General features: G+C 35.1%; 1 protein-coding gene across 2 annotated transcripts in view; it reads left to right on the forward strand.

Annotated features, from left to right (window-relative positions):
* The window catches only part of ZFAND3 (zinc finger AN1-type containing 3), a 316,314-nt gene that overhangs the window by 215,710 nt on the left and 86,730 nt on the right, over positions 1-13,874 (forward strand). The gene's annotated exons all lie outside the window — the stretch shown is intronic.

Raw genomic sequence — 13,874 nt, forward strand, 5'->3', positions numbered from 1 at the left:
AATGTATAAGCAGCCGTTTTGAGATGAAAGGTTCTGTAAATGTCAATTATATCCAGTTGGTCTAATGTATCATTTAAGGATGTTATTTCCTTACTGATTTTGTGTTTGGATTATCTGTCCATATCTGACAGTAGGTCCCCTACTACAATAGTGTTTTGGTCTGTTTCTCCCTTTAGTTCTGTTAGTAATTGCTTTACATATTTCAGGTCTCCTTGATTGGGAGCATAGATATTAATAAGTGTTATGTCTTCTTGGTGCATGCTTCCCTTTATCATTATGAAGTGTCTCTTGGTATCTTTGTTTACCTTTTTTATTTTGAAGTCTATTTCATCAGATATTAGTACCGCTACTCCCACTTTTCTCTGAATGCCATTTGCTTGAACTATTGTTTTCTACAGTTTCACTTTGAGACTGTATTTGTCTTTCGAACTGAGATGTGTCTCCTGGAGGCAGCATTTGTTTTTTGATACATTTTGCAACTCCATGCCTTTTTATTGGTGAATTCAGTTCTTTTACATTTAGGGTAGTTATCGAAATATGAGGTCTTCTTAAAGCCATTTTATCTTTTGTTTTCTGGTAGCTTGGTGTTTTCATTGCTTCCTTGTCCATGTGTTTTTTTATTATTATTATTTTGGTTGGATTTTGTGGATTTCCCCTCTGGATTTTCTTGTTTTATGTTGTATACTTCAGTTCAGAGTCTTCTGTGTGTGGTTACTATTAAAAATATGTAAAGGATAGTTGTACATATATAGTAGTCCATTTTCTCCTGTGTGTTCCTTATCTTCATTTCTCTTTGAGAATTTGGATATTTGAATCCTCTTCTTTTCAGTCACTCTTATCTCAGTCTGTCCCTGTGTATGCTGAATGTCATTACTATCTTGCTATAGTAATTCTCTTCTTATTATTCAAGCTTATAATGCCCTGTTCTTAGTAAAGGTTGTACTTCTCTGCTTCTGTTTCCCTGCTGGATAGTTTACTTAACTCTTAATTGTGTTGTGTGTGTGTGTGCGCGCGTGTGTTTTCATTTTGTTTTAGGTGAGCTGACCTGACCCTTTTCATTATTTCCTGGAGTCCAGGTCTCATAGTGGAGAATTCCTTCAATTTTTGCATGTCTGGAAAGGTCTTTATTTCTCCTTCATATATAAAGGAGAGCTTAGCTAGATACATTATTTATTCTAGGCTGGTAGTTCCTTTCACTTAATAGTTTACATATTTGATTCCATTCCTTTCTGGCATGTAAGGTTTGCTATGAGAAGACTGACAATGATCTAATAGGTTTTCCTTTATAAGTCACCGTTTTCTTCTCCCTAGCTGCTCTGAGAATTCTTTCTTTGTCAGCGATTTTTGATAATTTTAATACATTGTGTCTGGGAGAAACCTTTTTTGGGTCGAGGTAATTGGGTGTTCTGTTGACTCCATTGAGTTTTTTTACAAGTACCATCCTGAATTCTTTGTCATTTAAGTTGCAAATTTCTATGTGTGTAAGCTTATTTTCTAGAGATTTTTCTCTTTCTTTCTGAGATGTCTTGTCACCTTCTTTGTTCATGATGTTTAATGGACTGTTTCCCCACCTAGGCATTAATGGAAATGTATTCTTTTTTTTCCAGAAAGAAGATTTATTAAAATCTCTCTTCAGCCATCTGCAAAGAATGCACTTTTCTTTTGGTTTCCTGTAGGTGGCGCTAAGCCTCTTGGATCCTTGCTTTATATAAAGACTTAATAATGCCTTTTTATTTTCTTATAGATAGTTCATCACGCTCGCTACCCTCAGTTTCAGTCCCTGTCATTGTTAGCAACAGTTTTGGTAGCATTTGCTCAGATTCCTCTGGTTTCTCTGCTTCTGCTCCGATGACTAGGCCCTGCCACTGGCTGCATGGAACTCACAACTCTCCCAGGCAGGGCTGTTCAGGGAAGTCACCATAACTTATGCTCTCCCTCTTATCCTACAGAAAGCTCCAGTGGCTTTGAGAGGCAGCTTCTTCGTTTCTCCTGATCCACTGCTGACATTCTGGGTTTTGACCTTTGGTAGATCTTATGCACAGATTACACGTTCAGATATGCTAGTATGCAGTTTAGGTGATTTTGTTGAGTTTTAGATGTCCAGCTTATTGTTGTTTCAAGCGGAGGGATCTGAGGTTGTTTCTCACTCTGCCATGTTTCTCCAAACTCTCTGTGGCAGTTTCTTAAATAAGATAACGGTGAAGTTTGCCACATCACTTGACTCTTACTTTTATGAACAGTTTCTCTGTAGCATGCAATGCTGTTTGCTAGCATTTTACCCACAGTAGAACTTTAAAATTGGAATCAGTCCCTCTGCCATTTTATCAACTAAGTGTATGTAATATTCTAAATCCTTTGTTGTCATTTCAATGATCTTCTAGCATTGTCACCAGAAGTAGATTCCATCTCAGAAAACCACTTGCTTTGTTCATCCATAAGAAGCAACTCCTTATCCATTAAAGTTTTATGAGATTGCAACACTTCAATCACATCTTTAGGCTCCATTTCTAGTTCTCCGCTGTTTCTACCAGATCTGCAATTACTACTTTTGCTTAAGTCTGGAGTCCATGAATGTCATCCATGAGGATTGGAGTCAACTTCTTGCTCCTGTTAATATTGATATTTTGACTTCTTCCCATGAATCATGAATGTTCTTAACGGCATCTAAAATAGTGACTCCTTTCCAGAAGGTTTTTATTTATTTATTTATTTAGTCCAGATCCATGAAAGGAATCACTGTCTATGGCAGCTATAGCTTTACAAAATGTATTTATTTAATAGTAAGGCTTGAAAGTCACAATTACCTCTTGATCCATGGGCTGCAGAATGCTTTTGCATTAGCAGGCATGAAAACAATGTTAATCTTATTGTACATCTCCATCAGAGCTGACCTGATACATTGTCAGTGAGCAGTAATATTTTGAAAAGAATCTTTTCTTCTAAGTAGTAGGCCTCAACATTGAGCTTAAAATATTCATCAAGCCATGTTGTGAATAGATGTGCTCTCATCCATTATTACTTCTAGAGCACAGGCAGAATAGATTTAACATAATTCTTAAGGGCTCTAGGATTTTCAGAATGATAAATGAGCATTGGCTTCAATTTAAAGTTATCAGCTGCATTAGTCCCCAACAAGAGTGTCAGCCTGTTTTTTGAAGCTTTGTATCCAGGCATTGACTTCTTTCTAGCTATGAAAGTCCTAGATGGCATCTTTTTCCAGTATAAGGCTATTTCATCTACATTGAAAATCTATTATTTAGTATAGCCATTTTCATTAATTATCTTAGCTAGATCTTCTGGATAACTTGCTGCAGCTTCTACGTCAGCACTTGCTGCTTCACCTTGTATTTTTATGTTATGGAGAGTGTCTTAGATCTCATGAACTAACCTCTGCTAGCTTCAAACTTTCCTCTACAGATTCTTCACTTCTCTTGGCTTTAATATAATTGAAGAGTTAGGGCCTTGTTCTAGACTAGGTTTTGGCTTAAAGGGAATGTTGTGGCTGGTCTGATCTTCTATCCAGACCACTAAAAATTTCTCTGTATTAGCAAGAAGGCTGCTTTGCTTTCTTATCATTCACTGGGGTAGCACTTTTCGTTTTTTTTTTTCAAGAACTTTTCCTTTGTATTTACAACTTGTCTAAGTCTTTGGTGTTAGAGGCCTAGCTTTCAGCCTTTCTCAGCTTTTGACACACCTTCACTTAATCATTTCTTGCCTTTGATTTAAAGCAAGAGACATTAGATTCTTTCACTTCAACACTTAGAGGCCATTGTAGAGTTATTGTCTAATTTCAGTATTGTTGTTTCTGAGAGAATAAGGGAAGCCTGAGGAGGGGAAGAGAGATGGGGAGATGGCCAGTCAGTGAAGCAGTCAGCATACACAGAACAGTTATCGATGAGGTTCACCATCATATGGATGCCGTTGGTGGTGCCCCCCAAACAGTAGTAACATCACATATCACTGATCACAAATCACCATGACAAATATGATAATAATGAAAAGGTGTGAAATATTTGCAAAAGTTACTGAACCAAATATTGTACCAAAACGTGACAGATATTAAGTGAGCAGATGCTGTTGGAAAAATGGCACCAGTACACTTGGCTTGATGCAGGGTTGCCACAAACCTTTAATTTATGAAAGATGCAATAATTGTGAAGAACAATAAAGCTAAGTACAATAAGATATACCTGTATGCAAAATTTTCAATGCACACAAGTTATGAACCCCTGATTGAATTGTTCTCACATATTTGCTGCCCCTTCTAATGGGAGGATTATACTTCCCTGTCCTCATTACAGGCTCAGCCATACAACATCTTTCAACAAATAAAATGTGAACAAAAGTTTACATGCCACTTATGAACAGAAACTTGCAAAACGTTCAGCACAAATAAATATTATCAGACAACGTAACATGGTATATCATTTTAAGACTGTCAGACTCTGTCCCAAAGAGTAACAGACCACACATTGGCTTAAACTAAGAGCAGTTTTTTTTTTTTTAAAGGATGAGGTAATGAATGGGTTTACTAACATTTTCATATTATGCCAATTAAAGAATATCAGAAGAATGTTCAGGAGACCATGACTTTCACAAGATCAAACATTATGTATTATTTTGCTATCTTAAGTTCATTGGTTCTTGTGCAAGTTTTATCTTAAGGGAAAGTGGGTCTCAAAAGTTACCATCACCACCCCAGTTGAATTTCCTGAAACAAGTGAAATGGTCAGCTTGGCAACAGGAGTTAAATGCAGGAGGATTGAAGATTGGGAGGTACGTGACCATGATATGAGATGATGAGGCTGAGAACTAGTGGAAGTGAAGTATCAGGTGGTAGGAATAGAGTTACCTCATAGGTGGAGAGAAGCAGAGGACCAAGTTGCCAAGAGTGTTAATGAGCAGCAGCAGGAACACTGTGCCCCTCCCAGTTCCCAAATAGGAGGTGCCAGTGGGAGGTATTTTTGTTTTGTCTTTGGTCCTGTGACTTATGCACCATAAAATGAAGGACTGGTAGCATGAAGACTGTTGGTAAAATTATAGAAACAATCAAGGATATACAAAAAGGGAGTAACCTGATATTTTCCTAATTTATTCCCAAAAGCTTTTCTAATTCTCTGTTCTGTGTTCATTGAGAGTATTTGAAACCTTAGGTCTGAACCAAAAAAATTTTTCCAGTCTCCAGCCTCTCTAGTGGTTATGTGGCTGCCATATCTACCTGTGCCATTGGTATGATTCATGAATAACAGTAAGGACTACTGGCTTGATGGGGGGGGAGGTGTTAAATGGTACCAAGGATGAGCTGTAAACAGATAGGTCAGAGGTTTTTAGGTTCTAATTTACCTGTTTTTATCAATTTTGCCTAATATTTCCACAATATGCCAAACCTTATTGGTAATATGTGTCGGATGTATGTTTATACACACGAATCACCAAATGCTCATTTTGTTGAAACTAGATTTAATGTCACAATATTCAAAAAACTTCTTATGTTTTCAATTTCTTAAAAAATTAGCACATTTTGTGGTTAGACTGAAATGAGATAAATGTGTCTCTTGTGCATGTTATTATAGTACTAATGGATTTTTAGATATTTGCGGTAAAGTTAACATGTTAATTTATGTCCTGTAAATGAATATGAGACAGTGTTACTGGAAAAACTGTATAGTCTGCACAATAAATGCTGTATAAGAAACAAGCCTTCCTCCAAATAACTTTTTTGCTAGTTCACACTTTTGAGCAGTGGATTCTACAGGTACAAAGAATCTAAGGGCTGCATAATTTCAGTGATAAACCAGATCATAAAATAAGCATAATTACTGATAAGAGTATTATTTGTAAACTTTGTTGGCTTCATATAGTCATTCTCTTGTTGGCTATTTTATAAGAAGCATTCGAAGACAAGTTTTGGGGAGCCAATTAAACAAAAATTTGCAACTTTTGTGTTCTGAATCTAAGCAAACGGCACCTGAAAGGTCTTAGACTTTTGAGTCCTATCAGAACCAGTTACCTGTCATGAGTAGTAAGGAAGAAAATTTTGTGCGGGGATAGTTTGTAAAAATCAAATTTATCTGCTTATTGACAGAGCACTTAATATTTCTGTACGTAGAAGCAGTCTTGCTTTTTATGAATAAGTTTTATAGCAATTTGAAGTTCATTAATGTCTGAGAAAACTAATATTTTAAAATGTAAGATATTCACCATTATCAAATAATTTAAATTCAAAAAATCTATGTTGTGTATTATGTGGTAGGCATTTTGCTAGGGGCTAGGATATATAGTGAATAAGACATTAATTCATCCAACAAATATTTAAGTGCCTTCTATGAATAATCTTAAGGGCCTCCCTGAGGACATAGTGCTTATGTTAAGGTCAAAGATGAGTAGAAATTACCAAGATGAATGAATATCAGGATAAAGAAAAATAGTTTCCCACATGCCTTGATCACATATCCAGGTTGTAAAAGAGCCTGGAGTGTTTGAAAACCAGGAGGACCTCAGAATGGCCAAAGCAAGGAGAGGGGGAGGAGAAGCAGTAGCTTAAGATGAGATAGAAGAGATAGAAGAGATGAGCCAGAAGCCAGTTCTTGGAGAGGCTTCTAACTTCTAGGCCGTAGATCTGATTTTTAAAGGCAGTGGGAGACAGGCTTTTGGGAGCCAGGCTAAACAAAAATTTGCAACTTTGTGGTCTGAATCTAAGCAAACAGAACTTGAGAGGAAAATGACTATTAGAATTTGTATTCTACGTCACTCTCATTGCTTCGTGGAGAATGGATTAGAGTGGGCCAAAAGAGGATAGGATGCAAATAAATTGTTTCAGTTGCTATTGAAGGAATCTGACAAATGACGTTGACTTAGACTAGAGTGTAATGGCGAAATGAATGGATTCAAGAAATGTTTAGGAAATTGTAAATGAGTAGACTTGGTGATTTCTGAGATGTAGAATTAAGGGAGGGAGAATATGGAGTCTGAGGTGATTCCCAGACTTCTGACTTCAGCCTTAGGAAAATGTTGGTGCCGATCCCTGAGATGGGGACAAGGGCAGAAGACAAGGTCTATTTTAGTTTCTGAATTAAAGTACCTCAAAGTGGACATATTTATGGGCATAGGTAGGGAACGTAAGACAGGAGTCATTTATCATCAGTAGGAAATGTGTGTGTGTAACATGTGTACTTTAAACTTGTCTGAAAGTATCAATCAGTACCAGTCTGAATATTTCTGAGATCAGAGAAGACAGTCTGATGTTTAAATAGAAGGAATCATCATGAGACGTGAGATTTGGGTAGGGTAAAGGTTTTGTTTTTATGAAAGGAAGCTTAAATGAACCCAGCCACATTAAGTAAATCACAGTTTTCTCCATAGTCTAGAATCCAAGGTAAGGTTTTAATAGTATAACGGTCCTTTGGTTCTTGCAAATTCTTATTTAAACCAGTTTGTCTTTGCTGAAGCTGTTAACCAAAGGTTAACATCTAGCTGCTAGAATTTTATGAATTGACTGGCTACTGCTCATGGCTATGTAGTTTTTTAAAATAAGATCTGAAATTTGTGATTGGGTGGGGTAGAAAAGTGCATCTTCAAAAACCTAGAAATGTCCTTATGAATGGAGGCTGTAGCCTATTATGTACATAAATTAAGAGAAGGGATAAAGAAGAGGAGAAAGAACACTATTCTGACAAAGGAAGCCTTTATACAGTACCTTGCATGAACCAAACTTGAGATTACAGAATTGAATTTTTATTTGCAACATTCAATTTCTTCTATAATTGGATACTTAAAACATGAAGCATTTTATGTTGTCAAACACCAAATTAAAGCTTTGAGTGGGAACATGGAGTTGTAATCTGTGATATAGAGTTAGGTGGGGTTTGGAGACTAGGATTGGGAATGTGGGAAGAAGAAAAGTAACCCTTTTCCACTGCATGGTATTTCCTTCTGGCATGCTAGGCGGTGGTTGCTTCAGGGATGCATGCTACAGTGGGAAAAGTGTAGACATTAGAGTCATGTAAACCTTGGTCTCAAACCTTAGCTCCAGCACTTGTTAGAAGGAGACAGGTTGCCCAACCTTGCCATGCCCCACTTTCCTCTGCTAAAATGTGAGAGGACATCTACTGCCAAGTTTATTTTGAGGATTAAATGAGAAAATGAACTTACGGCTCTGAGTGCCTTGCCTGTATGGTAGGTACTTAACTCTTAGATTCTCTTTCACGTCCAACTTGATTTTCTTTACACCCAGCTTTAATGCCTATAATAATGATACAGAAGCATTATTAGTGGCCAGATAGATTTAATGAGTGAGAACAAATGCAGTTGAATTTCTTGTCTTACTTATTGATTATAAAAGTAGAAATTTACAGGTACTGAGTGCTTCATCTTTTATAAATGCAAACCCAGATGATGCTAAGAGTGCCCTTAGACACAAAATAGTTTGTGAAAAGGTTTAAAATAACAATTGACAAACAATTTTAAATGTAATCCAATGATAAGTTTTGTACAGAAAATCATTTTGCCACTTTGTTAACATTTATTGAGCACTATTTTTGTCTTGGGCCTGTATAACGTGGGAGACTGACAAGTGAATAAATGATTCTTATACACCATGGGAAGTCGTGTGCTGTGGGAAGTCACAGGGTGTTTTATGCCAAGAAAATTTGACGATATACACCAAATGTTTTAAAAATGTGCATCCTCTCTTACCCACTTGATCTACTTCTAGCAATATAACCTAAGGGTGTTTGATGAAATCTTGCTTATAGTAGTGAAAATTTGATAACTGTAAATGTATAACAATAGTGAATTGTTTTGATTGCTGTTATATGTAAGTGGATATACTACTTACCCATCAGTGATCACATTGATTTGTGTGTGACAAAATAAACATATTCATGATATATTGCAAAGAGCAAAAACTAGGTTACCGAAGAGGATTTTAAAAAAGACAAAAGACTTATTTCAAAGAACAAAGGCTTAGTGAAATCCTTTCCAAGTTACTTTTGTGTATTCTCTACCTTGAACAAACTATTAAAAAAGTCATTTTCATTACCTGGAAGTGGGGTAGGAATTTAAATGAGCTAAGCATCTTGCCAGAATCTGTGTAGTATATGAAAGAAAAACAAATTGAGGCATATACATATCAAAGGTGAGTTTTGAGTAATGACTAAATAAAGTATAGTTGCAGTGAGACTGCCCAGGCGAATGGGCTTGTCCAGAAGAGCAGGATGAGGTGCTTTTTCTGTGTTCCCAGACTTGTAGTAAGAAGACTGACCTATGAGAAAAGTCATTCTGAAAACAGTGGAGAGAAATATGTCCAGTGGGGTAGGTGGGCAACCAGCCCCAGAGACTTTACTAGCTGTCAGGTCAGTTTCTCTATTTTGTGGAAACATCTCATTTCTGGATACCTCCGTCCCAAGACACCTTCGTTGGGAAATTATTTTTCCCTTTAGTTGATAATAAGATAAATCTACCAAGATCTTGGCTTCTGTTCACTTCTGAACAATAATCCTATTAAAGTTCAAAGGTTTTTACTCAGGTTTTACAAATAACTTTAATTTGGAAAAGCTTTAATCACATAAACCTCTCTCAGACTCACAGCTCTATTCAAAATCAAGTTTATACCTTTGGATATGCCATTAACTTATCAATTTACAAAAATAGATAATTATATCTTTTTTTTCCTCATAGAGAGCTTGGAGATGTCTAATTTTCTCATTTATTAAAAAAAAAAAAAAAGGTGTAAAACAAGTGAACAAGTCCTTACTGTATCTGGGGCAAATGAAGTGACACTGTCTGCACTTCTCATCTGCTTTTCATAGTAGAGTGAACTTAGTCTCTCTGCCTGTTTTGTTGTTTACTTTTTTACATGTAATTCAGATCTACTTCCTTTTGTCCTTAGACTTATGGGATTGGGGGGGGGCAGGTCAGAGTCAGAAGTTGGATGTGTAATGATTCAGAAAGAAAGGAACAAGAGTAAAAAGTAAAAAGTATGATGCAAACATCAGAGCTAATTCTGTGCTCTTTAAATTAGGGAAATACCTTTTATTTTTAATGACTGCATTTGTTGAGTATCCATGTGTTTGATACTTTATGTAAATAAATTATCTAAATCACATTATTATGAGAGATAGAAATAACTCCCTCCATTCATTTTATAGACAGGACCCCAAAAGATTAAATAATTTGCTTTTAGCCATATGCCCAGTAAATAACAATGTGAGAATTTGAATCCAAATTCAGTTCTAAAGCTCTCTCTATTACACAAGCTGCTAACTTTGGCCTAAGAGAAAACTCTTAGGATTGACTCTAAATTTCTGGTGAGTTAGCATTAATTTACTTCCTTGGCTCTTGCTTTCTTTTTCTATAAGATGAGAAGATTGAATTGGATCTTTAAAATTAATTCCGATTGTAAAATTCTGTGATTCTTGGGTTCTTTATTGAATTGAAGTAGAGAATTTTTAGAGCTACTAGGTCTCTTGTGTGAGCCAATGTGATTTGTAATGAATACTTTTAGCCTGATGTTTTTCCATACCATCACTGTGTGCAGATGCAGAAAAGGCCTAGTGGGAGGATGGGGTTAAGTGTGTCAACTTCATATGTACAAAAGAAAACTTAAAGAAAAGTACTTGAGCATTAAGGAATATGGAAGCATGGACTGAAGATTGTGTGAGTGGTACCTGGTAACGTCTTTAAACAAAATCATGATTTAACCTCTATGGGTCATTGTGCCTGAGAATGAGTGTACATGTGTGTCTGTCTGGGGCACTGGGAATTGTGCTTGATGGTACAATGATGATTCGGTTTCAGTTCTTTTAGGGGCTTATAACATTTCCAGTTAAAGGTAGAGGGATAGTTACAGAAAGGACACAATGATTATTGGCATAGGAGAGCTAATGAGATGGCATAACGTAAAAAAGAAACATCATTATTGCAGTATTTTTATTCCATTTATAAGGTACCTTTTTCTCTGAAGGTGTTGTACAAACAACATTGAGATAATAAGCTATTTAAAAATGTCAAAACACTGAAGAATAAGAAAGTGGCTAAGAAATAAATACACAGAAAAGAAGCAGTAGAGGCTTTAGATCACTAATCTGCATAGCAGGGTAGTGATTCTTATGTTGCACTCACCTTTGATGCTACAGATGGGTGGGGGCTTGACATAGAAGCCTTTTCCTTGGACCAGTCTAGTGTTCAACATTCCTGCATCCTGTGGTTGTGATTGAAGACCATGGGTTTTGGTGTCAGGACCTGTATTAAAATTCCGATCTTGCTACTTACTAGCCATTAACTTGAAACAAATTACCAAAACTTTCTGAGCCTCAAATTTCTTCTTCAACAAAGTAGTGTTAATTATACCTCCCATATTAGAGTTATCCATAGGATTAAAGTAAATGAGTTACATAACGTAAAGCATTTTTTAGTGCCTGACCATAGTAAATGAATGTTCTTATGCTCAGAATATGTCAAAAATAGTGGTTCTGATGAGGTTATAGAGCATAATAGCAGAAGCTTCTTTGTGGTTCAAAAGATAAGACAATGTGGAATTATCAAAATCTTTTCTTCGAATTGATGTAGTAAAATATAATCTGTACTTAATAGATTAGCATTAGGTTTTTTAAGCGAAACAGACAATATAACTCACCACCAGTTTTAAGAAATAAAAAATTACAGATAGATTTGAAGACCTTTGTTCCCCGTCCCCCATACCCCCAATAACTATCCTGAATTGGTGTATCATTTCCATGTATGTTTTTATATTGTAAATATGTATGCATAAACAATATGTGGTATTTTTACATATTAAATTTTTCACATAAATATTGCTATACTACATATATCTTATAGCTTGCTTTTCTCCCTGCATTGTTTTTGAGATTTTCCTGTTACATTTGTAGCTTTATTCATTTAGTTTAACTGCCACAGAGTATTCCATTATGTGCTAGAATATACTATTTTAATCTATTCTGTCAGTGGACATTACCTGTAATTTTTAATATTTCTGCATATTTTTCATCTTCACATCCCTCTCCCTCAACTTAAGAGGTAACCTCTGTGCTGAATTGGGTTAATATTTTTTAATGATTTAAACATACATATTCCTAAACAATATATTGAGTTTTACCTGTTTTTAAAGTTTATATAAGTACTATCTTACTATGTTATTTAGTGACATGCTTTTTTTTTGTCAGCGTTATGATTTTGAGATTCATGTTAATATATGTGGCAATTGTTACTTGTTCTCATTATGTATATATTATTCCATTATTGGAATATATATAATATATGGACCTCTAGGTTGTATCTAACTTTTTACTATCACAAATAATATATCTTTAAGATCCTTGTACATGTGTGTTGAGTTTCTCTCAGGCATATACCTAGAAACGAAATGATTGGTGTAGGTAATGTATATGTATCTTTATATTTACCAGATATCGATAAGTAGTAATTTTATTATTGTTTAATTATAAATATTTTCTAATTTTCTGTTTTCTGATTTGACCCATGAGTTAAAAGTGTACTTTTTAAAATTTCTTTGAATCTATAGCCATGCCGCCCTAAACAAGCCCAGTCCTGTCCGATCTCAGAAGCTAACCAGGGTCAGGCCTGGTTAGTATTTGGTTAGGGGACCACCTAGGAAGACCAGGTGCTGTAGGTGTAAAATATAAAAAATAAGGAATTATAAGCTGACAAGGTCCTTGCAATCTGTGAGGACAACCAAGGGTTGCCTCACCTAAAAAAAAAAAAAATTAAATTTAAATTAAAATAAAAAAAATAAAATTTCCAAATAGGTAGCTTTTTTTTTTTGTTAATGAATTTTTAACTTAATTGTTCTGTGGTCAGCTTATATGTCTGTATCTTACGAACTCTTTGGCATCTATTGAGACTTTGCCTTATAATAAAGCCTAATGTGTCATAAAGGGTTAGCCAGGTTTCAGTTAGTTTTTATAAATGTTCCTCATGTGTTTGAAATAATTTATTATCTAATTTGGGGTACATGAGTTGGTATATGTTTACTAATCTTAACCAGTTTTACTGCTTATTTTGTGTGAGACAGCTATATTAAAATCTTCCCATTATGATAGTAAATTTGCCAGTTTCCACTAATTACAATCATGTTTGCTTTCTAGATTTTAAAGCTTTGTTATTAGGTACTTTCAAGTTCAGAATTGTTTTATCTTCCTGGTTAAAAAATTTTTTTTTGCTATTATATAGTGATCCTATGTTACCTCTAATATGCTTTTGCCTTAAAGCCTGCATTTTCTGACAGTAGTATACTTATTACTGGCTTTTTAATCATGTGTATTTGCTGGTATATTTTTACTTGAAAATTTCCTGTATCTTCATATTTGTTTTTAGTGTCTCATAAACTGCAAAGAACAAGATTTGTTTATTCAATCTGAATTTTCTGTCATTTAACTACTAAGCTTAGTCTTTTACATTTATTTCCATCACTGGTATGTGTCTGTACTTATTTCTACCGTCTACCATTATGTATTTTCTATTTACCCTGCTTTGTTCTCTGCAGTTTTTTTGTTCCCTTCATACCTATCCTCTGTTTTGTTTGAACAGGTTTTCTACATTCCTTTTTTTCTCTTTTATTGATTACCCCTAAAATTTTAGTATGCAGTTTGCTTTGCAAAATCATATTTTAAAATCAACATTCTACCATTCCTCTGAATAATACAAAGACCTTGGAAAGCTTTCACTCTAGTTATCCTCCAACAATTTTATGTTTTTGACCAGTATTTTACTTCTACTTTTTAATCACTCAAATTAGCCTTTTTTATTGCTGCTATTACATTTAATTTTTATACTAACTTTCATTGTTTTCTAATACCCAAGAAGATTGTGAACCTCTTCATTAAACTCTTTTTCTC

The sequence above is a fragment of the Rousettus aegyptiacus genome, unplaced genomic scaffold (assembly GCF_014176215.1).
Source record: "Rousettus aegyptiacus isolate mRouAeg1 unplaced genomic scaffold, mRouAeg1.p scaffold_m13_p_1, whole genome shotgun sequence".
NCBI classification, from domain to species: Eukaryota; Metazoa; Chordata; class Mammalia; order Chiroptera; family Pteropodidae; genus Rousettus; species Rousettus aegyptiacus.